This window comes from Canis lupus, chromosome 25 (assembly GCF_048164855.1).
Source record: "Canis lupus baileyi chromosome 25, mCanLup2.hap1, whole genome shotgun sequence".
NCBI lineage: Eukaryota > Metazoa > Chordata > Mammalia > Carnivora > Canidae > Canis > Canis lupus.
The window spans coordinates 15,144,273-15,170,419 of NC_132862.1; positions in this window are offsets into that span (position 1 = coordinate 15,144,273).

The window sequence follows — 26,147 nt, forward strand, 5'->3', positions numbered from 1 at the left end:
TTTGTGGGGAATATGGGAATCTGCTTATTCCTCTCCCTCTGCCCTCACCACCCCCACTCATGCTCTCTCAAATAAATAAATAAAATATATATATATTTTTGTATTCCGTATATCCAATGAGATCTACTCTGGCCACCTTATTTAAAATTGTAGTCCTTCCACTACCTAGAATTTCTCCTTCTACAACCTACCATAGTACTTATCTTCTAATATATGATATTATTTACTTACTTATGTGTATTGTTTTTTGTCATTCCATTCCATTATAATGTAAGATTTGGGGGAGGTGCAATATGCCTTATACCTGGCATCAGTAGATGTGCAGTAATTTGTCATTAAAATAATGAATAAATCAATATACAGATGGGAAGAACATGGGAAATGAGTACCCTCACACATGGCTGGTGGGTGTGTAAATTACATGTTATTATAACCTTTAAGGGGCAACTGGATAATATACATTAAAATTTTGATTTCTCATAATTCCCTATTATGCTTGTCTCGTTCTTTTAAGATTTTATTTTTAAGTAATCTCTACAACCAACATGGAGCTTAAACTCACAACCTCAAGATCAAGAGTCACACGCTTCACCCAATGAGCCAGCCAGGTGCCACCGTATTAAGCTTTTCAATTTCTAGGTATCCATTCTAGAAAACATGCCATATACACAGAAAGACTTGTGCAAGAGTTCTCACTGCATTATTTTTTACAGTTGCTAAAAATTAAATATATGCCAAATGCTCCTAAAAGAGAAACAGCTAAGTAAACAATGATATATCTAATTTATGTAATACTCTGGAGCATTTTTAAGTGAGCCATTTATATAAAAACAAAATAAAGTCACATATCTAGATATGCACACATATAAGTAACTGAAAAAAATCAGGAAGGGCAAAGACCAAATTGTGCAGTGGTTACTGCACAGAAAGGGCAGCAGAAGAGTAGAGAAAGCTGAAGGGTTGATAAGTGTGGGAGCACTTTGACAATTTACTACATATACATCTACTTTGATATTGTCTGAATTTAGTGCAATAGGAGACTTTTCAGACTTTGTTTTGTGATAGCCTCATGATTAAAAATAAAACCAAGCAAATTCTCTGTCATGAGAATGTTTTATAATGAATGATAAAGTTTTAAAAGATTTTATTTATTTATTTATTTGAGAGCGAGCATAAGCAGAGAGGAAGAACAGAGGGAGGGAGAAGCAAACTCCTAGCTGAGCAAGGAACCTGGTGTGGGACTCGATCCCAGGCCCCTACGATCATGACTTCAGCCAATGGGAAACACTTGACCAGCTGATCCACCCAGGCATCCATGAATGATAAAAAAATTTTATGATAATTATTGCATGGTTTATATTAGTAATGTAATAACATAATTACTAAAATATTATTAGCATCAGTCACGTTTTTTATTTGTGCTAAGGCACTTTGCTAATGAATGTATATGTATTACTTCATTTAATTTTCAAAATCACTCTGGAATGATTGTCATTATAGATGATCCTCATTATAATGATCCTCATTATAGATGAGGATACAGGGACTTGGAAAGATTAAATAACTTGGCCAAAGTTCTACAGCAAATATGTGGCAAAACAGGGCAAGGGTCACATGTCAAAATTCTTATTTTCCAAAATGCTGTCTCTAGGCTGTTCTAGTTTTTAAAGTTTATTGGGAGCCAAAGCCATAGCTTACACAAAATTATATTTCTACATATACAGGAGAGCTAAATAAATGTCTGTCACATATGACTTGAAAGGTGCATAAGCAATGTTTACCCTATTTGCTGGATATACTCTACAATAACATGATTAAACATAGATCTTTTAGAGTGGCACAATTTTTCTCTATCTTAATAATGTTGTAACCAAGATCAACAGTTACATCTACACAAGACTAAACTGCAGTTTGTCTTTTCTCTCTGAAACTTCATAGTTTTAACCTATGGGTTTCAACAGCAAATTACTTGTACAAGCTTTAGAGTTACACTGCAGTTTTCTGATATTCTTAGATAAATAATGAGACTTAGAATTAATGCTTTAATTTTCCCAAGCTATTAGGCTAAGGTCTGTTCTTTCTCATAATAATACTGTAATAACTTAGATTCCAAACAGTTTATCTTACCTACACTTAGTTGCAATATGTGGTATTTGTTTTGTTTGTTTGTTTTCTACTTTAAACATGTGTATTGCTTTAGAAGAGCAATAAAGAAATATTAAAAACATAAATTAAGGCAAACACAAGGCTCTGGAGGATTTTCCAGTATTAGATTTGAACACATTTAAATGAAGAACATGTTTCAGTCTCTGGATAGAACCAAATGATGGAAAAGGAACAGTCAATTTATATTCACCCAGTGGCCTCAAGTTCAGATTCAAATATTTGAGAAGACACTGAATATTGAGTCATCAACGAAACGTCTGATTACCAAAAGCTTCCCTTCTCATGCATTTGCACAACAGAACCAGTGATTATTTCATAAGCATTAATTCAATGTGTTTTCCTTCCAGGACAATGAGTTTACAGAACTACAGTGAGGTACATATGTATATATTGCTTTCTTGGTATTGGTGATTGGTTTTCACTATATCTGGGCTTTTGCTGAGCCCCATGACAAATCTGCTGCCTGGCTGGGATTAGGGCTTGCACCTGTGGTGATGGACAGCACAAATCAAACCAGCTCCCAGAGATTTTCGTGAATGACTTGGTCTCATTAGCTGGAAACTAAAAACTAATCTAATTACTTCCCAAGAGTATGACTATTCTCACTATGATAATTTCCTCCTTGAAAGGAGGGATGTTTTATTTTTTTTTTCCCTTTGCTTTTTTTCACCTATTTTTCTATCTCATCCAGGTGAATGGAAAATATATTTGCTATAGTACTCCTTAAACAAAGCCTCCTTTTGCTCTTCTCTGATATAATAGGGCATCATTTTATCAACATATTCTAAATTTATAAGACCTATAAAAGAATAGTACCTTAAATTTCAGTTTGACAAATGAGCTAAATGTACTGAGTTAGGTGTTGTGGGAGCTGAAGGGGAAAAAAAATCAGACTTTTATTTTCTTTTTTTCCCCCTCTTCTTTTACCTCACATTTCTTGGAATTAAAGATCCAAGAAATTTAAAAGTTGTATTTTACAAATGAAAAAGAGAGCTTACGGTTTTAAAATATGTGGAAGGGAAGAGAAAGAAAAAAAAAAAGGAGGGGTAACTTAGAGGCCTGACCTAATACTACTAATGATAATAATACTAACTCATTATTTTATTTTGCATTCCTTGGTCATAAGAGTATTTAGCTATGTGCCAAAAGCCTATCAGCCAACTGTCATATTGGTATTCATATTGCTAATTCATTTCCAAGTCCCGGAGATAGAAGAATAATACGAAAAGCAGTCTTACACAGGAAGAGCAATGACAAATCAACAAACATTTTCTGAAAAGTTATTTTTTTAAATGATAGAAATTCATTACTGTTCAGCTTTCTAGATTTTGTATATAAATGTGGCCAAAAGAAGAATGTAGTGTGTGTGTGTGTGTGTGTGTGTGTGTGTGTAAGGGCTGCTTAAAGAGTGAGTCTGTGCCTGTGATGATGCTCTTCAAGGATAACTGGTAAGACAGCTGAACAGGTCAGGGTGTTCTTCTTCCTGCATAGGGGTCACTAGGGTGTCATTTTAGGTTGTGATTTAAGGCAAGGCAAAAGCCCTTAAATGTCCATTACAGAATATCTGTAACTGGAAAAAATTGTTAATAATTTAAAATATTTTGCTCTCAGAAATCCTCTGGTAAACTCATCTTCTATCTTTCCTTGCTTATTTTGTTCTTCTTCTGTTTCTACCCACAAGCATTTTTTAAAGCATTTGCTCTATGCTGGAACTGTGCTTGGAAATGGGGATGGGAACTAGAAAGTCCCCTCATTCAAGACAGAATACAAGGTGGATCAAATGTGTAAATAAGTATATGTAGCAATAGTATATCAGTGGCAAAACAGGTGTCCATACGTGGTACATTAGAATTTTAAAGGAGAAAGTGATCTAAAAATCACTCAGAGAATTACCGTGTTAAGTCATTTGTAGTGAACAACAGATTAACTTTCATTGTAAAACATTGCAAAAAACTTAATGAATCTTAACAGGAGCTACAAATTATTTTTTTAAGAAATGAGGTAAGGTGTCAGTTTGGATAGGTCAAAATGAAAATAAAAAATTATCTGCCCCCCCCCACACAAAAAAACCATAAGCAATAAAATAAAAGGTTTCAGAAAGGCTTTATTAAGTACAGAAAATGAGAAGGTTACTTGCAGCTGAGAAATAAGAAAGGACTATATGCAGGAGATATCATTTTGCTTCAAATCTTAGAATGATTTAGATTGGTAAAACTGAAAAAGATGACTTCCAGGCAGGGAGATTATCAGCAAAACATACAAAACTATAAATTACTATGTATTCATGAACAATAAAATAGCTCATTTCATCAGATTAAAGGATGTATAAAGTAGAATAGTAAGGAATACACTTGGAAAAGTTTAAGTGAAATTAAGTGGATTCTGAATATTTGCCTTTTATTGTGGCACTTAGCAAATACTCTGATTATAGTATTCTTACACTTAATGTAAGTATTTGTTTACCTATCATTTTCTTTCCAAGCTGGAGAGTTCCTCAAGATTAGGGACTGACTCAGTAATTATTAAAATAATATAGCCAAAAATAATAATAATATAGCCAGCTTAGTCCCATGTACATTATTGGCCACTTACCATGAGCCAGAGAGTGTTAAATGCACTGGTAAGGTAGGAGTGGGGGAAAGAAGTAGGACAGACTTCTTGTCTGTATTGGAAGAATATAGTCAATGGGAAAATATGATTAAAATATACTTCAGAGGTTGGAGAATTACAATTTTAAATAAGAGAGACTTCACTGTGAAGATGACATTTGGATTAAGACTTGAGGGAGAAAGAATTACAAATTGTCTGAAAAGGTGGTATTTTACTTAGTATTCCTCCCTTCCTCTTTCTCTCTCCAAAATCTTTTGTATGGGACTCTATTGTGTCTTTTTAGCCTCAAATTCTGGAGGTCCCTCGCCACTTATTTCAAACTACTCAAAAATATCTTGGAAGTTACTCCTCCACCTTACTTCATTTCTTAAAAAATAATTTTGTAGCTCCTCGTTATGTGGCCTAATTTAATAGCTGTGTGGATCTTTCTACCTCAAAAAATGAAAAATATTTCCCCTGGCTATTGGACCGAGGATATATTGGTGCATTAGAGTGAATTAATTATGATGGTGGCAGAGAGTGAATTAATTATGATGGTGACTAACACTGGTGGAGTAACGGAAGTAGGTTAGTCTGGATATCTTCTGAAAGAGAAATCAATAGGATGTGGTGATGTGAAGCATGAAAGAAAGGGAGTAGTCAAGATTTGGGGGTCTGAAAGTGGAAAGATGTAATTGCCATTTACCAAATTGGGAAAGCCCAGGAGAAGGTCTCAGGCATGAGAATGATGCAGAGGGAAGCCTTGGACACAGTAGGTTTGAGATGCCTGTTGAACACCCAGGGAGGCCGTGAACTATATGAGGCTGTTATCTTTAAGCCATCAAACACAGCACTGTGTTTCAGGTCAGCCTTTTTTATTAACTAATTATTAATTAAATAATTTAATTAATTAATTAATTAATTATTGATTAATTAATTTTAATAATAAATTTATTTTTTATTGGTGTTCAATTTGCCAACATACAGAATAACACCCAGTGCTCATCCCAACTGCCCCCCTCAGTGCCTGCCACCCAGTCACCCCCACCCCCCGCCCTCCTCCCCTTCCACCACCCCTAGTTCGTTTCCCAGAGTTAGGAGTCTTCCATGTTCTGTCTCCCTTTCTGATATTTCCTACCCATTTCTTCTCTCAGGTCAGCCTTAATCACAAAGTTTTTAGGCTGAATCTGTTTATACGTTATATGACCCAAATCTGTTATATGACCCAAATCTTCTTTACATAGATCGTCATTCCCTAGTAAGGACAACGTCTAGGACATGATCAACGCTATTATCTATGCCTTTCTTTTATGCAGTTCTTGAGTAAGTTCACTAACTCTCAGCAGTTTGGGAATAGTGCCTCAAGGCATTTTAACTATAATAATAGGTTTTTTAATAGAAAAAGGTGTCAGAGAATAGCAGAATGTTGGATCAGTAAGGAAATCCACATTTATCTCAAAGTGTCCCAAATTGCAACTATCTCCATTCCATATCTGGACACCTTCATATTTCTTAAAACTGTTTTTGCAAGTGCTGCATTAAAACCTTTAAAATAGCATTTAACAACGGTTTTAAATAATATATTTGCTGATTAGAGTCGTGCCTCACTTTGGAAACATTTAATCAAAGCCCAAATTCATCAAATATCTTACTTAGGAAGTATATTATCTCACTTATGAAGTGTTGACCTACTCAATACATTATTCATTTGTTGTAAAAATTAAAAAGTAATATAATGGTAACAGTAAAGGATGTTTAAAAAGACATTTTTCTAGAGAAATAGCTTCATCTGGGAAATTGATTTTTTAAAGTTTTTTAGCATGATTTATACCTTTATTTATTTTTTTAATATATATATTTTTATGGAAGTTTGATTTGGCAACATATAGTGTAACACCCAGTGCTCATCCCATCAAGTGCCCTCCTCAGTGCCCGTCACCCAGTCACTTCATCCCCTCAGCCCACCTCCCTTTCCACTACCCCTTGTTCATTTTCCAGAGTTAGGAGTCTCTCATGTTTTGTGAGAGACTCTAATTTTTCCCACTCATATTCCCTCCCTTCCCTTATAATCTCTTTCACTATTTCTTATTTCCCCGTATGAGTAAAACCTTATGATGATTGTCCTTCTCCTATTGACTTACTTCACTTAGCATAATACTCAGCTATTAGAAAGGACAAATACCCACCATTTGCTTTGACATGGATGGGGAATTGATTTTATTCTTTACCTAATCACAAATATGTTTTTTCCTAGTTTCAATCCTAGCATATGATTCTGTAACCCACATGTTCTTGTAATAATGTAAAATAAACATACCTCTAAGATATTATGTAATCTCCTTAATTATTATTTTTAACACAACGTAACCTTGAATCCAAATAGATGTTGGAAGACAAAACCAGACAAAGACCCCACCAAAAAGGAGAATTACAGACCAATATCCCTGATGAACATGGATGCAAAAATTCTCAACAAGATACTGGCCAATAGGATCCAACAGTACGTTAAGAAAATTATTCACCATGACCAAGTAGGATTTATCCCTGGGACACAAGGCTGGTTCAACACCCGTAAAACAATCATGTGATTCATCATATCAGCAAGAGAAAAACCAAGAACCATATGATCCTCTCATTGGACGCAGAGAAAGCATTTGACAAAATACAGCATCCATTCCTGATCAAAACTCTTCAGAGTGTAGGGATAGAGGGAACATTCCTCAACATCTTAAAAGCCATCTATGAAAAGCCCACAGCAAATATCATTCTCAATGGGGAAGCACTGGGAGCCTTTCCCCTAAGATCAGGAACAAGACAGGGATGTCCACTCTCACCACTGCTGTTCAACATAGTACTGGAAGTCCTAGCCTCAGCAATCAGACAACAAAAAGACATTAAAGGCATTCAAATTGGCAAAGAAGTAGTCAAACTCTCCCTCTTCGCCGATGACATGATACTCTACATAGAAAACCCAAAAGTCTCCACCCCAAGATTGCTAGAACTCATACAGCAATTCGGTAGCGTGGCAGGATACAAAATCAATGCCCAGAAGTCAGTGGCATTTCTATACACTAACAATGAGACTGAAGAAAGAGAAATTAAGGAGTCCATCCCATTTACAATTGCACCCAAAAGCATAAGATACCTAGGAATAAACCTAACCAAAGAGGTAAAGGATCTATACCCTCAAAACTACAGAACACTTCTGAAAGAAATTGAGGAAGACACAAAGAGATGGAAAAATATTCCATGCTCATGGATTGGCAGAATTAATATTGTGAAAATGTCAATGTTACCCAGGGCAATATACACGTTTAATGCAATCCCTATCAAAATACCATGGACTTTCTTCAGAGAGTTAGAACAAATTATTTTAAGATTTGTGTGGAATCAGAAAAGACCCCGAATAGCCAGGGGAATTTTAAAAAAGAAAACCATATCTGGGGGCATCACAATGCCAGATTTCAGGTTGTACTACAAAGCTGTGGTCATCAAGACAGTGTGGTACTGGCACAAAAACAGACACATAGATCAGTGGAACAGAATAGAGAATCCAGAAGTGGACCCTGAACTTTATGGGCGAATAATATTCGATAAAGGAGGAAAGACTATCCATTGGAAGAAAGACAGTCTCTTCAATAAATGGTGCTGGGAAAATTGGACATCCACATGCAGAAGAATGAAACTAGACCACTCTCTTTCACCATACACAAAGATAAACTCAAAATGGATGAAAGATCTAAATGTGAGACAAGATTCCATCAAAATCCTAGAGAAGAACACAGGCAACACCCTTTTTGAACTCGGCCATAGTAACTTCTTGCAAGATACATCCACGAAGTCAAAAGAAACAAAAGCAAAAATGAACTATTGGGACTTCATCAAGATAAGAAGCTTTTGCACAGCAAAGGATACAGTCAACAAAACTCAAAGACAACCTACAGAATGGGAGAAGATATTTGCAAATGACATATCAGATAAAGGGCTAGTTTCCAAGATCTACAAAGAACTTATTAAACTCAACACCAAAGAAACAAACAATCCAATCATGAAATGGGCAAAAGACATGAACAGAAATCTCACAGAGGAAGATATAGACATGGCCAACATGCATATGAGAAAATGCTCTGCATCACTTGCCATCAGGGAAATACAAATCAAAACCACAATGAGATACCACCTCACACCAGTGAGAATGGGGAAAATTAACAAGGCAGGAAACAACAAATGTTGGAGAGGATGCGGAGCAAAGGGAACCCTCATACACTGTTGGTGGGAATGTGAACTGGTGCAGCCACTCTGGAAAACTGTGTGGAGGTTCCTCAAACAGTTAAAAATATACCTGCCCTACGACCCAGCAATTGCACTGTTGGGGATTTACCCCAAAGATACAAATGCAATGAAACGCCGGGACACCTGCACCCCGATGTTTCTAGCAGCAATGGCCACGATAGCCAAACTGTGGAAGGAGCCTCGGTGTCCAACGAAAGATGAATGGATAAAGAAGATGTGGTTTATGTATACAATGGAATATTACTCAGCTATTAGAAATGACAAATACCCACCATTTGCTTCAACGTGGATGGAACTGGAGGGTATGATGCTGAGTGAAGTAAGTCAGTAGGAGAAGGACAAACATATGTTCTCATTCATTTGGGGAATATAAATAATAGTGAAAGAGAATATAAGGGAAGGGAGAAGAAATGTGTGGGAAATATCAGAAAGGGAGACAGAACGTAAAGACTGCTAACTCTGGGAAACGAACTAGGGGTGGTAGAAGGGGAGGAGGGCGGGGGGTGGGAGTGAATGGGTGACGGGCACTGGGGGTTATTCTGTATGTTAGTAAATTGAACACCAATAAAAAATAAATTAAAAACAAAACAAAACAAAAAAAAAAACAAATAGATGTTGGAAGAACTAATAGTTTTCCTTTTAGATACTTCTGCTATCATTTTTTTCTAATATTAAAAACAATCCTACATACACACATATTCATGCAGGTTTTTAAAAGATTCTCTGGGATGATTTTCCTTAGCATATATTTTCCATGGTGCAAGTATTTAGCAGTTATACAAGTGTTCATGGAATTATGAAATTATCTTCTAAAAGGTCATGATGATCTACATTACTCATAGCAATGCATGTATACCAATTTGATACCCTTACCTTAACCCATTGTTTTTGTTGCATGCTTAATGTGAGATATAACCTTTTTATTATTATTATTATTATTATATTCCTCTTATGAACTTGATTTATCTAGCCCAGGTTATCTATTGGAACTTTAGTATTATTTTTCAACTTGCATGCCCAATTTATATCAATCTTTATTTACTGTGATATTTTTCCAGGTCACAAAATTTTAATTTTAGCAAGGAAATAGTCATTGAATAAAGGAGTCATTTAGCTTTCTTCATCATGCAAAACATGGCCTTATTAAAATAATACTATAATACTATGTTCATATACAACTTTCCATATACTCAACATTTGTAAAGGTTTAAATACACCATCTACTCTTATCACCTATTAAGCAAATTTAGCTCAACAATCACAAGTATGATGATGATGGCTAAAACTGATTGTAGATCTATTAGGTGTAAATCTCTTTCATGTGGTGAAATTTATTTAATTCTCATCCCAATCCTCTGAGTTAGGTATTCTTATGACTAAATAGGTCAAGGTTCTCAGGAACCGAAGAGATTAGGTCATCAGATTCTGTGCATACAGGATTATTAGACAGAGAATGCAAAACTCATTTTCTTCATAAGAAAATATTAAAAGGATTTTTACTCTAGCTAGTCAGTCTTTTGCCCATGAAGAAAGGCAGCAGAATTTGAACTGAAGGAATCATGCTCTTTTCCTATTAGGATGCACTGGCTGTGAAGAAGCACAACCCCCACCCCCATTTCAGTGTTTCATGCAGCAATAGTTTCTCCAGCATATTCATTTATTGACTCATTACTTCCTACTGCTGGATGTGCAGTTGGTAGAAAAGTTAGATATAATCTAAATCAGGATCTTGAAAAGACTTTGAGGTCAGCCATTTACTGTGTAAAATATTCTCATTGAGGTTCTTTAGTTTCTGTTTATAAACAAAGCTTGCATGCAGAGACTGCTCTCACTTAACAAATTCTTTTCTCTGGCTTATCTGGAATGGAAAGTACTGACCTCAAAAATGACTGCCAATAAGCACTGAAAGGAAAATAAAGAGAAAAGAAGATTTGGATCTCTTGATGTCACTGGGAGTGAATGGGAAATGCACATTTTTAACTAGGACTTTGGCAAACTTGTCAGATAAGTGAACTCCTTTAAATAAAATAGCTCTCTGAAATTCCAACTACTTTACATAGATAAAATTGCTTTAAGACCTCATTTCATTCGTATGATTTGCCAAATACTGTAATTCAAAGTCAGATGTTTAAAAAATATATTCTTTATTTAAGCCAGAAGTTCATGCTGTTTTGTTTCTTTCCTTTGGCTGAGAATGTACTGGATACTTTTTGTAGTAAGTGGAATGAATGATTATTGATCAATTACTGTTGGCATGTTTTGTGCTATACACAAATTCTTTGAGGAGACACAGTTCCTTCATTCTGTGTTAGACAAAATGACAATATATTTTGTACTGGTCCTGCTGGTATTTTTATCCTACAGTGTGGTATGAGACTGCCATTTGATATGGTTCACACCCATAGTTTCCTTTGCTAAACAATTGCTAGGTGGTGTTCTGGGGACACACTGTTTGAGGAGTCCAGAAGAGTAAAAAGACAGTGTCTGAGGTTCACAGGGAAAGACACTGGGTCACAAGTAATGCAACTAAGAATACATGATAAAAACAATTGGCCAATGTGAAAAGGATGCATCAAAGTGGATTTGGAGTGAAAAGAAGGGTAGTTTTCTTATGGGAAAATCAGGCAAGAAAAAATAATATCAGAAGATATTATTTCGTTTTGAGCAAACCAAATAGCAAAATATGTGAAAGTTTTCAGAAATTTTGACTTTGGCAGAATTTCAGATGCAGTTGCTTAAACACTATGTCCTGGAGCTTGTACTTTTCCTAAGAAGCACTGACCAGCCATATGCTTTTGATTTCCTTAAGGTCACACACCTGCCTCACTCTCAACTTAATTACTTCTGCCTATTACATAAGATAGCTCCATTCAAGAATGCTGAGCATTTTACACAGTTCTCATCATTTTTTAATATTTTAATTTCCATGATGGATATTGAGAAATTATTTTTAAAATTTAATTATTTTGATCAAAACAAAGTGTGCTTTGTCAGAAAGTCAAACAGAAGAAAGGCCTGCCTTGAAAATCAGAACTCCAGTGCCTCACTCCTCCCATCACTAATGGCCACCTCCGCAGATGCTAAAGAACAATTTTCAAAAGTAATAAAATCACAACTCTTATCCAGATGTAAAATGAACAGATACCAAAGACTTTATTTAATTCATTGATAAACAAGGAAACCAATATAAGGAAGACTCTCCCAAACCAGACAAATACATAAGACCACCAGAAATTATTTGCATTATTACTATACGTTTCCTACAAATTACTTCCATCTCTACAGAGTCATATGATAAATAAAAGACAGTGAGAGGCACAACCCTACAGAATCTTATAACTCTGAATGATATGCTCTAAGCAGTGAAGAATTCTCTCTTGAAGTCCCCTGGTGATTTTTGGTCTATTTCAAAGTCTCTCACAATATTCCCTCAGAGAGAATAGCACTTCTTACTCTTTTAGCTGTTCTAGTACTTACTTCTGTATTTGAAAATTCCCTAGTTAAACTGTTCTTCCATACTTGTTCAAGTTTTGATACTAATTTTTGACTTCTTTCTATTGCAAATAATGATTTAGAGCTCGTATGTCACTCTTTACACATACATTGATTTGCCTGCCCAAACTTGCCAAATAATCTAAGCATCCTATTTATATATTTCTCTTCTCCTCCTTCTCATCCTACTTCTTCTCTGATTATTCCATCCCTCCTGGAGGCCTCCACCTTACTGCCAAATTTTGACTAATGGCTCTTCAGGGTGCTGTACCACTGTTTCCGGGACTTCTCTTTGCAGAATACCTAGGAATGCTCTTTTCCTATTTCCTCCGCTAGATTCTCCATTTTTTGGGTCCCCTGACTGTCTCTACATTTATTTACACCTTTGACTTAATGCAGCCCATTCTCCATTAAAGTTCCATTAAGACTTTGTACCACTGAAGACTATAGTCTACTCTTATATTTGATTGGCAGTTTAGCTGAATATAGATGTCTAGTTTTTAAAATCACTTTCTTTAATAATTTTAAGGCATTGCTCTAGTATCTTCTAGATGCGTTATAGCTGTCAGGAGAATTGGTTCTATTCTTATTCTCTGTCCTTTGTATCGCCTGATTTTTCTATCTGGAAGTTTTGAAGGGTCTTCAGTTTGTTTCAAAATTTCACAAAGTTGTGTGTTGGTCTTTTTCTCATTCAATAGCTGAGCACATAGTGTTGTTTTATTCTGCAAACACATGCCCTTGGATTCTAGGAAATAATCTGGTATTTTCACCCCTATTCTATTTTTCTTGTTCTTTGGAATTGGTGCTCTTTAGATGTAGGATATCTTGGATGGTGCTCTAAGTTTCTTATCTTCTCTCTGCTATTTTATGTGTGTGCCTCAACTTACTCGCCAAACTTCTATTTACTTTAAATAGTTTTGCATAGTGATTTTAATCCAAGTTTTCTCTTCCTGATTTTTCTTTGATTTTCCTATATCAGCCTCCTTTTTCCTTTTTATAAATGAAATAGTGTGCCTACCAAACAACATTAGTTATAATATCGACTCTTTCTTCTGTTATTTACTCTTTCTTTTTGGTGATTTGGTTGTGACTGTTATATTCTCTTTCATGGTAGAAAGTTTTTCTCAAATGTCTGGTGGACCTGGGCTGAGGTTCATACTTAGGAAGTGAGAGATGACAATCCTGGTGGGAGACTCTGTGTGCATTGAATGAATGAATGTTGTTGAGGTTCCTTGAGGTCAGAGATGGTGCATTATTTCTGGAAAGTCTAACACTTAGCACAGTGCCCAGTAAATATTTGTCTCTGACATGAAGAGAAGAGCTCTCTTTAGAAGGAAGAAAAAATAATAAAAACAAAGGACATATGGGCTCAGGTAGCCACCATGGTTTCTTTCTGGTTAGAAGAAGAAAGTGCTTTGAAACAAGTGGAAAGTGACTAAAAATAAAAACTAAATAAACTCTGCCAGCCATGAATCCTGAAAATCACACATTAAAAAAATTATAGTGATCAATATTTCTTCTAACTTTCTGAGATTTCCTTCATGTCATTTCTCACTTTGTAAGTCCTACCATTGAACCCATGATAGTTGTGGGACACTCCCAAGCCTTCCCTCTGCTCCTCAAAACTTTACCTCATGAAAGAGAGATTAATCTCTTTTGCCTTTGCCTTTGCATTTTGGTTTGACCACTTTTCTTAGGTTAGTTAGAATTTAAAATTTAATGCTTCTGTTGGAACTGAAGGCTCAGCTGTTAGCTGAAATAAAGTCATTTAGGGAACTGGTGAGATAAACATTTGGAAAAATATGGGGTCTTTTCAAGGCCCTGACATCATCTGAGGTGATGCTGTGTTTTCTTTGCCTATGTGTGAGACTTGTGATACATGGAGATATCAACTTTCCACAGTGATCTCTGAGACAGAAGGGAGACAGTCTTGCCCATGCTGATAGTATGCCTCAGAACTGGTCATTTAAAAAAGTGCTTTTCAAAATGTATTTTAAATTGTTCCCTTCTCAACACATCACATACCCATAAACTTCATTGCCACAAGATTTCAGAAAATGAATTTCAAAAAGTTATCTCATAAAAGATTGGAAACGAACTAGTCTTTTAGCCCAAGTATCATAGAAATACAAATTTTGAGCAGAATGGGTTTTTGAACATAGTCAGGCACTTCACCTATTCATGACAGGTCCAAAGAGAATAAACGTAGATATAACGTTTAACGTAGATATTAGACAGGGGAATAATTAAGAAAATCAAAAGCAAACTGAACAGAACATATTTATTCTGAAGATAACAAGCAAAATTTCTCAGAGAAATGGTAAAACGTCATGTCCTGCAAAAAGGTAAAATTATTCTGACGAATGCACTAGAAATTGTACAGTAAGCGATAATATTGAAGATAAAATGAAACAAAATTTATTCACCCATTTTCCTCTTATATTTATGATTTGATATCACAACTTGAGGTCTTTCCCTGATAGCCACACTATCATTGTGCTTCTGGACATTCCCCTTGACCCACTTCTACCATGTGAAGGAGGAGCAGGGGAGCAGGGCATGGAGGAAAGACTGTGGTAAGTGGAACTAAGGAGACCTAGCTTGTTTGCTAATCACCTTCATCCGAAGGTAATTCAAAATAGAAGAAATATGTTATTTTGCATTCAGAATCCTATCTGGCTTGCCCTCCATTTTATCAAGAATACAAATCTGGGATTGTTCACAAGTACACATTGTGAAAAAATATTTAGAATTATTGCAGTTGCAAAACTATGGAAAGTATTTTGTTGTTTGGTAGAAAGAAGTCCCAAGAAGTGTTACAAAAGTCATTCTAGAGAAATCTTGGTAGTATAACTGTTAAACTATTATCTATCAGACCAGTTAGCATCATGTTACAGATCTCCCAAAACTTGCCTTAAGGTCTCAATTTGCTCCTCTGTGGCAAGTCTTTATTTTAGCTTCGCAAATGCTTGAATCAGCAAACAAGTCTCATTCTGAAAAAAATTTTTTCCCCTTTTGCTCTTTTCTGGAAAGAGGAAGGAAGCTCTTGGAGTTTCCACAGCAGTGATACTCTCCTCTTGGTTTATATGCTCTTTTGCATGTGTCCTTGAGTAATTCTGTTCATTCATCCTTTTAGCTTGGGGGAGAACACGCAGCAGAGAGAGCAGAGGGAGGCAAGTATTGTTGGCTGCGTACTGGCTTAGCATCAGCTGCATTTCGTTAGAGATCAGTACAGGTCCCTGTCCAAATATTTCACAGAAGATCTATCAACCTCAAATCACACCAGGAGCAAGTATTTTCTGTGTGTTTGATATGCCCGCTCATGCAATGGCACGAGCTGGACACTCATTTATGCTGAAGGTGTCCAAGTGCTCAAATGATGGATCCCAGCTTTATAATACTATTCTAGGGGTTTTATGATGCTTTAAACCACTCAGTATCACTGGGAAAGAGATAGGAATAAACCAGGATCCCAGTACTGGAAAGCCAGTATTCATTGAGAAAATGGCACAAAATCGCTTTTGAAAGAGGATATAACATTTGCCAGGCAGAAAGCTAAGGCTGAGTGTATCCTGGGCAAGGTAAGTGGTGTGAGAAAAGCAGAGAAGTATGAAGCAGCACAACACATTGAAGGAAATGAAAGCAGTTTGATGAGGCTGGAGAGCAGAGTGGCAGAGGCAGTTGGCAAGAAAAGAGGCTAAGTAACTAAACGAGGGCCCGATCATGCAGTTCTACACGGTCTTGAAGAACTATCATATGTTAAAACAATGAAATACTTCCGACTGGCAGGCATATATATTATACATAATATATATAATATATTAAAATCACATATTACATACATATAACTTATGCAGTTTATAATATAGAACTTAGCTCATTTAGAAAATAAATTGAGTTGTAAACATTTTTTTAGATTTATTGATTTATATATTAACTAGTAGAGCCATAAGATTTGTTAAATATTCGTTTTTTAAGATTTTATTTATTTATTCACGAAAGACACACACACAGAGAAGCAGAGACACAGGCAGAGGGAGAAGCACAAGCAGGCCCCATGCAGGGAGCCCGACAGGGACTCGATCCCGGGTCTCCAGGATCATGCCCTGGGCTGCCCCGTTAAATAGTTTTAATATCCTCTGTACTTAGCCATACCAGCAGAAGAGTGGCTGAGTTTCCACCATGCCATCTTTTTTTCTTTTAAACACGGTAATATACGCACACTGGTAACCCCTCAAATCTTTTTTAGAATGGTTCATAAGAAAAAGCAATAATCTTCCACAGAAACTTTCCCACCACCACCACCACTCCACCCCCACCCGCCACCCCCGTCTTATAACCTGCTTATTTAGGACACTTAAAAAAAAAAGATTTTATTTATTTATTGATGATAGACACATACAGAGAGAGAGGCAGAGACACAGGCAGAGGGAGAAGCAGGCTCCATGCAGGGAGCCTGAGGTGGGACTTGATCCCAGGTCTCCAGGATCCCGCCCTGGGCTGAAGGGGGTGCTAAACCACTGAGCTACCCAGGCTGCCCAGGACAAACACTTCTAACCTTTCTCAAGTGAGAGAATAAATACTCAGCCAGAAGATGGAATTTATGCATCATTGTTAAACTATATAAAATTGTTTCATGTCTGTATCTCAATGAGCTTAAAGTTTTCACTACATCATATAAAAAATAATCACAATATGGGGATATGCACCCAGAACAATCTATTTTAGATGAATGTTGATAAATATTTAGGACTAATGGAAACCAGTATTTGATATCTTATTTAATACTTGTCATTATCACATAAACTAGACATTGTCCACATATATGAAGATCGTAAAACCTGTTCATTATATAATGAGCCATTATTGGATTGTCAGCCTATCACCTAATTTCTTAGAATTGCTCTACCTTCCACTTTTATCCACATGGTCAAAGGATATTAGATCAACAATTGGTTGATCTAATTTCTCTCCTGAGGACCCTAATCCCCCTCAAATATTGCATGGCCTCCCTGCTGCCAACAGTGTTCCCCTAGAGCTGGACCATTTCCCACAGTTGCCACATGAATGGCAGGTGCCTGCTACATATGGGGGATTTCCTCAAGTTCTTACCTCTTATGCTTATGAAGAGAAGCTGCACCTGGGATGTCTCTAGTGACTATCTCTGTTCACAAAATGGGACACCTAAATGTTGATCATGGCAAAACACGTCAGCTGAGGAGCTTTCTATCAGCCAGATTCCTTTTCTGGATCTAACTTCTGTAGCTGGGGGTCCTTTCTTTTGATCTGTCCCATATCCCCCACCTAATTTTGTTTTTTCCCAAGGCCCTCTCAGCCCACAGAGACTGACCTATAAGAATGCTTCACATTCGAAGTCTCCTGAGTCCCATCAAACAGATACTGCCACTTCTCAAATGCAAAAAGTATTATTCTACTTATATTTTCTCACAATTAATGGTCATTTTTACTGCTAGTTAATGACTTTTCACTTTCGACTGGCCTGGTCTTCTCTTTCTACATGTGTTTCTGATGAACACGTTCGGGTTTGTTGGTTGACACATTTCCACTGGGGTTTGTCAATCTGGAGGAAGGCTACTCTTTTCATGTGGTATTTCTTTTAGTGTGTGTGTGTGTGTGTGTGTGTGTGTGTGTGTATTACGCATGTCCCGTGTTCCCTTCTTGATTTTAAGCTTTTAGAAGACGGGAGTTTTGTGCTTTAAATGATGCATAGTTTGTATGATGATCCAAATGCACAGGATTCATATTCTTACCTTTGCTCTACTTATTCAGCAGGTGTGTATTGGTTAGTACGTCCCTGAACTTTCTTCGGCGTAAGTTTCCTTAAGTGTAAAATAAGGTGTTTTGCCCCCCTCCATCAGTAAAGCCCAGTTTTTCACCATAAAATTGTTTTGACAAAAGAAGTTTATGAGCATCTTCAAAATGCAAGGTTTAATAACCAATTTACAACTATGGTAGTTACATATGAGGCCTTTCTGTTATTTAAATGTTTCCTTTAAAAGAATCTCATTTTCTGAGCTCAGGATTAGCTCCCCCCTTGCACACTGTGGTTCAAGAGCTATAGTTTTAGTTTTGCTGAGCTACTAAGCAGCTAACTTACAGGGTTTGGGTTAACTGAGAAGCACAAAGTAAAGTTGCTGGTGTGCAAAAGAAAAAAAAAAAAACTGTTTCTCCTTGATTTCCTCTCATAATCCTCCTGAGAAAAATTTCAATCTCCAGACAGGCTGGGATAAAGAACGAACTTTTGTCAAGACAAAAACACCTGCCCTGAAACCAGCTGAACAGATTGTGCAGTTCTGCTCTGTGACAGCTGCGAGAAAGAGGCTTGGAAACTGCTAATTCAATCAAGAATCATTTAATGCAATTTGACAGATTTCCAATATAAATCGGGCTATGTTACTATTTGGGAAAAAAAGAAAATCCCCAGCACAGAGACTTGTAGCTTAAGAAGAAAGAGCAGCAGACTGAAAATTCTGTTGGAGCTCCTGATGAGAATTAATAGATTGAGTCTCCGTCTGAAGCATGTCTATAATGAATTGGGAGAGAGTAATTACAAAAGTATCTGATGAGGAGAACCAGGAACTGCCATTACATAAGGAGGCAATTCATTTGATAAGCTGAAAATTCCACTCCATAGTTAAGCGTACACATTTCTCTTCTTCAAAATTCCAGGCCCCCAAACCAAAAAGTGAATGTTTGATTCAGGAAATAAAAGATTATAAAACCACTGGAGAAATCATGACCATGACCTGGGATCAAGGAAGTATTAATAATGAAAAAAACTAGACTTTTTCTAGACAAGAATGCAGGATATCTCAGACTTGTAGGTAGAAGAGCTAAAATTGAATTGTCTGTCCTCCATTGATTAGCAAACACCTTCACTCAGGAACTGCAAATCCAAAGGCCAAACTGATATAAGTAAATGAAATTGGGCCAAATATAGAAGCAGTATGGTCCAGGATGGACCTTGTAGAACAAACCCTGTCTCAAAAGTGGCCACTATGGAGTTTCACTGGCCATAGTTAAGGCTATCTCTGGCTCCAATATGCCAGACCTTCTGAATTTAGAAAGAAACCAGGAACCCACTATTTTTATGTGAGACATTCAAATTTTAACTGTTGGCCTAAATTTAAAATAAAGCAAGAACACTTTTTGAGTCAAAGCAAATACATCTGTGGCCCTCTAGTTAGTGACTGTCCTTCATGGACCTCGTCTGTGATAGGGAGAGCATCTGCTTCACAGAGCTCTTTGCGAAAGAAATTTCTAGATTTGAAATAGGTCAACGATTTTTATGTTTTAATACTTTTGATGTTTATTGTCATATTGCTTTAGAAATTGTGAAAGAATATATGTAGTCCCACAAGCAGTGTATAAAGGAACTGTTCTCCAGGGGCACTGGGTGGCTCAGTGGGTTATGTGGCCAATTTGATTTCAGTCCAGGTCATGATCTCAGAGTCTTGAGATCAAGCATCACGTTGAACCTCACCCCTGGGCTCCATGCTCCGTGAGGAGTCTGCTTGTCTTTCTCTCTTCCCTTTCCTCTGCTCATGTTCTCTCTCCCATATAAATAAATAAATCCTTAAAATAAATAAATATATATATAATATTAAAATTACATTTCTTGGGAATTGCCTGTGTCTGCTAGGTTCTTTTCTCTATTGATTTATAAAATCTCTTTGCATATTAGTTTAATCAATTATTTGTCAGATTTCTGCAAATAGTATTTTTTCCTAAGTTAGAATTTGTTTTATAATTTTATTAAAGATGTATTTTTTTTGCCAGAAATAAGTTTAAATCTTATTTATTTTGTAATTAAGTCTACCAAATTTCCTGTGCTTTCTAGCTTCAGTGATATAGTAGAAAGACCCTTCTCATCTAGGGGCACCTGAGTGGTTCAGTCTGTTAAGTGGCCAACTCTTGATTTCAGCTCAGGCATGATCCATGGGTCATGGGGGGGTCATGGGAATGAGCTCTGCATGGTGCTCCCATGCTCAACAGAGTCTGCTTGTCTCTCCCTCTGCTCTCCCCCTGCTCCTGCCCCCCTCCATAAGTTTAAAAAAAAAAAGAGAGAGACTTTTCTCATCTAAATTCTATTTCTAAAACATACTTTTCCTACAATTTTGGTTTTAGTTTTTACATTTAAATTCATTGCTTTTTATATTTAAACTCTGTTCTGTTACTTATCTAATTTATATCTCTTACAAGACCACCCTATTTTCATTGCTAAGATTATAAGAGAGAAAGAACTAAATGTTTCTCACTTTTTCAAAATTTCCTGACTTCTGGCAAATGTGTACTTTTGGGTGGTACTGAAGAAAGAAACACTTTCTTCAGTCAGAAAAAGTTCCTTTGGTATTTTCACTTAACAAATTAACTCAAAAAGTCATATCTTTACAGTGTTGAACCTTCCTTGCCAAGAATAAGTTATATTTTTCCACTGTAGAAATATTTATGCCTCTTAATATATTTTCATAATTTTCTTCATAAAACTTGTATATGTTTTTGTATGCATTTGCTGAGTTGTTTCATTTTTTTAAATGGCATTTTTAAAATAATTTCTATTAAAGTTTTTTCCTGATTATTCTAGTTAATAAGAAAGTAGCTTATTTTTTGAATATTAATTGTGATATTCATTACCTTAAATTATTCTTTATTTTCCAGGTATTCAATATCATATCATGTGAGTATCATGATAATTATGCTTCTTTCTACTATTTTTAAAACTTTAATTTTATGCTTGTGTTTTTTAGGAGAGAACTGTCAAACACCTTGTTTTGAATCTTCATTTTAAATCATTCTTGTACAAATTAAATAGTCTCACATACATATTCTTTTTGAGACTAATTTAATCAACAGATGGTGTAATTGGTATAACCATACAAATGACTTCCAAATATGTGGAAAGCAATTTCAATCATACATTGACTACTTATATTACAATTTTGCAAAATTAATTATATTTATCATTCATGATCCAGTAATTAAAGTTATTAATTTAGTAAAAGAAAGAAAAAGAAAGGAAGAAAGACAGATGGAAAGGCATATTCTTATACATATATACAGACATACACATAGAGTCCCCCTGGTACTTAGTTTCTTAATAAATGTCATTCAAATTGTTCTTCTTAGTCATATATGAGTAAAATGATAAAATTATCTTTCTGTAATAAAAAGGAAGTAGACAACTGCCTCCCTATTTTCTCCTCCTTAGGGTATGTACTTGTGAAAATGAGAGGCCCCAGAAAAGGCTTGAACTTACGATTTCACCATGCAAGGTCATGGGCCTTTCAGATCTTTGGAACTGTAAACGTACGCTTCCAAAATTAGTCTATGATTTTATCATGGGCCTTGCAGAAGACAACACAAGGTGCATCTAATGATCTCTCAAGGAGATAAAAGAAGTTTTAGTGGTTCTTCCTTCTGGTTTATCTTGTAAATTTGTTTGAAATTCTGTCTAGAGTCTATATTCACTTTCAGGCAAACTTATATGCATATAAATCTGACAATGCTTCCCCGGTAATAAATTGTGTTCCCTTTTTTTTTTTTTTAAATAAATTGTGCTCTTTCTGCTATATGGGAATGGAGTTGTTTGTTTAGCAATGTTATTCTATATTCCCAACAATTGATATGATATGATAATTAACAGTGCCTTTAAAGCAAATATTGTATATATGAGTAACTGATGGAATCAGAACATCAGATCCAATAAGCATTATTTCAAATTGTTCTAATATAATTATCTAATAATATCTAATAATAATCTAGTAAATAGAATCAATTTTACTTTCCAGTACTCATCTTTCTTTTATAATAATAATGACTCCTTATAATTTTATTATTGTGTAAATATGCACATACCTGCCTTTTAAATTTATCTTTAGAAGCATAAATATGGTCTACCAGATTTTCTGTTCCAGAAAATATTATTAAAAGTTAATGATGTGTTTTCCCACAACACTAATTCAGTACTTTCACAAGCCAAGGCAACATCATTATTGCTAGAATCCATATTTCATCTTCTCAACAGAGTTCCTTTTGGCCCAGGAAAATGATTGAAACTTCCAAAGCAGTGCCAAATTTAGATGAACCCTGTGGACCACATAATAAAATTTTAATTGTATTCATTAAAATAAATGCTTGGGAATACTCCAAAGAGAAACAAAAATATCTGGGTGGGCTTAAAACAAATGAGGAGAAAAATGGAATTACAGGAAGAATAATTAAGGATTTAAAGAGGCTAACTCTGCTCTTTTGATCACTTTGGGACTTTTGAGGTGTCATCTTGAGATCACAATCCTTTGGAATATGGGTCCCACGGTGGATCTGATGGATTTAATAGTGACAGTTGCAAACTTGCAATAGTTTCTGAATTCCATCTCATTAAGTGATAGCAAGTAGAAACATGTTCTTTCTCTGGATAACACTTTTGTTTTCCTTTTGTTTCCATTCCTTTCTTAATTGATGAAAGTAAAGAATGCATCTCAGAATAAAGCACTCTTAAGATACAAGAGTCAGAGATTCACAATTGGGAAAAATAATTTCTTAAAAAGAAACTAACTGGAATTCACTCATGCATGAGGCTGATTAGCTGACCACACATATCTCTCAAGAAATAACACTTTAAAATATGATTTATGGGGATCCCTGGGTGGCGCAGCGGTTTGGCGCCTGCCTTTGGCCCAGGGCGCGATCCTGGAGACCCGGGATCGAATCCCACATCGGGCTCCCGGTGCATGGAGCCTGCTTCTCCCTCTGCCTGTGTCTCTGCGCCTCTCTCTCTCTCTCTGTGACTATCATAAATAAATAAAAATAAAAAAATAAAAAAATAAAAAAAAATAAAATATGATTTATGTGTATATGGTCAACAAGGTGTGTACCTCTCAGTATTACCATGCAATCAGGAACCTGTCAATTCAAATATAATCAGTAAAATTCGTATAAAGTAAGTTGAAATTCTGGAAATGACAACATGCCTTGGAGGCATATTAAAGTGATAGAGAGGATTTTGTAATTAGAGAAGAGATACAGTACTATCTCTCTAGTACTGTCGTGTACTAGAAATGCTAAAATTGGGCATCTTGAGGGAAAAAAAATGGTTATTTTGTATTTTCCCATTGCTGTCTGGAAATTGTCTTTCCCGAATGGCTGGCTGACACTAGGATTCCTGTTTCCTTGTCAAGCAAAACCTCCAGGAAATGGTGGCCCAGCAGGTTATCACAACTTTGTAAAAACATTTCTTAAAGTCATCCAGATATCTTCTTACTTATCAATACTCTTCCTTCATTGTTGGGGGAATGTTCTGGAAAAGAACTCTATATTCACTTTGGCAGCATTTATTTATTTCAGAGAAAATAACCAACCTGTTATTTTGGCTTATGAATAAAATTCATTTGGGTTTGTTGAACATGAATCAGTTGTTTAGAGTCCAATCACCCACATCTTAATAAACTAGTACTGAGTAATGGAAGTTCAAAATGGCAATGAAAGATCTACATAGAACAGAGATCCCAGCTCTGCAACTCACTCTCAGCCCCCCACCCATATATGAAATAATGCCTAACACATATAACAGAAATTACCAGGTACTACTCTAGGCTCTTTTCTTAAAATAATTCATTTAAAATGTAAAGCAACCTTGTAAGTTCCTTACTATCGTTATTATCATCTTCACCTTGCACATGAAGAGACTGAGGCCAGTAAGCAGAAGAGAATTCATACCCACGTGGCCTGCTTGCACACTCTGCACTAAGCCAGTGATTTTCTTAGTTCTACAGAGCAACCCTCAGCTCTGTAGAACTCTCCCTCTTTCCATGGGGGTACACCTATGTTCTGCTTTGTCTCCCTGGGAGTAGCATAAGTTGTGTGACATCAAATCAACATTTGATCATAGTCTCCTCTATCCTTCACAAAATAATCAAACCTTCTTTCTTGATTATCTTTTTCATTACAGAAGCTGTGGGCCTAGAGCTCATATCCATCTTTATAGGTAATTCCCACCTTTCTTTTGAAATTTTCCAAATCTTTGCAGTTCTGATTACTCCCAGGAGCTTTCTGCAGTATAGAGATTGAAGTGAGGCATTGTAAGAATTATTTTCTATAGGGTGATCCCACTGACTGCCTTCAAAATATATTCACAGCCCAAACGTTTATCACCACTCCCATTGCTATCCCTGGCCGGGGCTCCTGTAGCCTCCCGCCTCAGCTGCTCCGATCACTTTCTGCCTGGACTCCCTGTGTCTGCCCTCACGTGCTGGGGCCACACCCTCAACACAACAGGCAGTGCAATCCTGTGAAAAACATCAGCCAATGGCATCATCCCTTCTCTCCAAACTATCCAGTTGCTCCCAAGTGTGGATCTTTCCAGAGATTTACATGGTTTTACATGGCCTTACCTTCAATTCTCTCCCTGACTTCATCTTCTATCACTGATCTCTCTACTCTACTCTAGTCACATGGAGCTCTGGATTACTCCTATATACAATAAGCATATCCTTGCTTTAGAGTTTTTGCACTGTTTGCTCTATCTGGAACATTCTTCTGTTAGATATGCACATGGATAACACATTCTTTCAAATTGCTCTGCACATATCTTCTCTATTAGACTTACCCTGACTATTCTATATAAATTCTTAATCCCCCATTTCTGCTCCCCAGCATTCCTGATTACCCTCACCCTTCTTTATACTGTTCCCATAGCAATTATCATATTCTCCTTTTTTATTATGCTTATTGATTATGTCTCTGTCTCTCTCCTCAAACTAGTATATAAACCCTGTGAGGGTTAGAATCTTTGTTCATTAATAAATAATGAATTATTAATAATTAACTAATAATTAATAAATAAATATAATAAATTAATAAATTACAATTAATAAACCCTTAGAATAAGCATCCTGCACATAGTGGGAGATCCCTCAACTTGTTGAATGAATGATACTAATACAAAAGTAGTGATGTTTTACTAGTGCTTACTTGTTCCTGAAGCATTCTAAGCATTTTAACTCTGTTACTTCTTTAAATCATCACAGCAAACCTATGAAGTATTAGCCTTACTCTTAGTTTATAGATAATCAAATTGAGGCACAGATAGACACAACTGTCTACCAATTAATAATTAAAATTAACTACATTTATGCTAGAATGTTAATCACAGAAACAAAGAAGGAAAAAAGATAATTCTCATCCAAGACTTTTATATTTCTGATTCTGGGTCAGAAAAATGTTGATTTAAATAGTCTTTTTTGATTGATAAACTATGACAATAATTTAAAAATATTAGAAATGAACAATTACTATATATTAAGAACAGCTTTATTCTAAATCTAGATATTCAGCTTGTTAGACTTGACGAAGGAATGCTTTAGCCAGCTCCTTTCTGCTAACTTATATGAAGATAAAGGCACACAGTGTAAAATTAAAAGGACCTTTTCCATGCTATTTTACAAACACAAAATGCTTCAATTGGCAGAAGCATTTAACTTGTCTGTAGAAGTGTGGAGTTATGGACTCCATATATTTATTTTCTTATTATTTAAAAAGCAGTTTTCAGTTTACCAAGTACCTTCATATATGTTCTCTAATGTTTATCC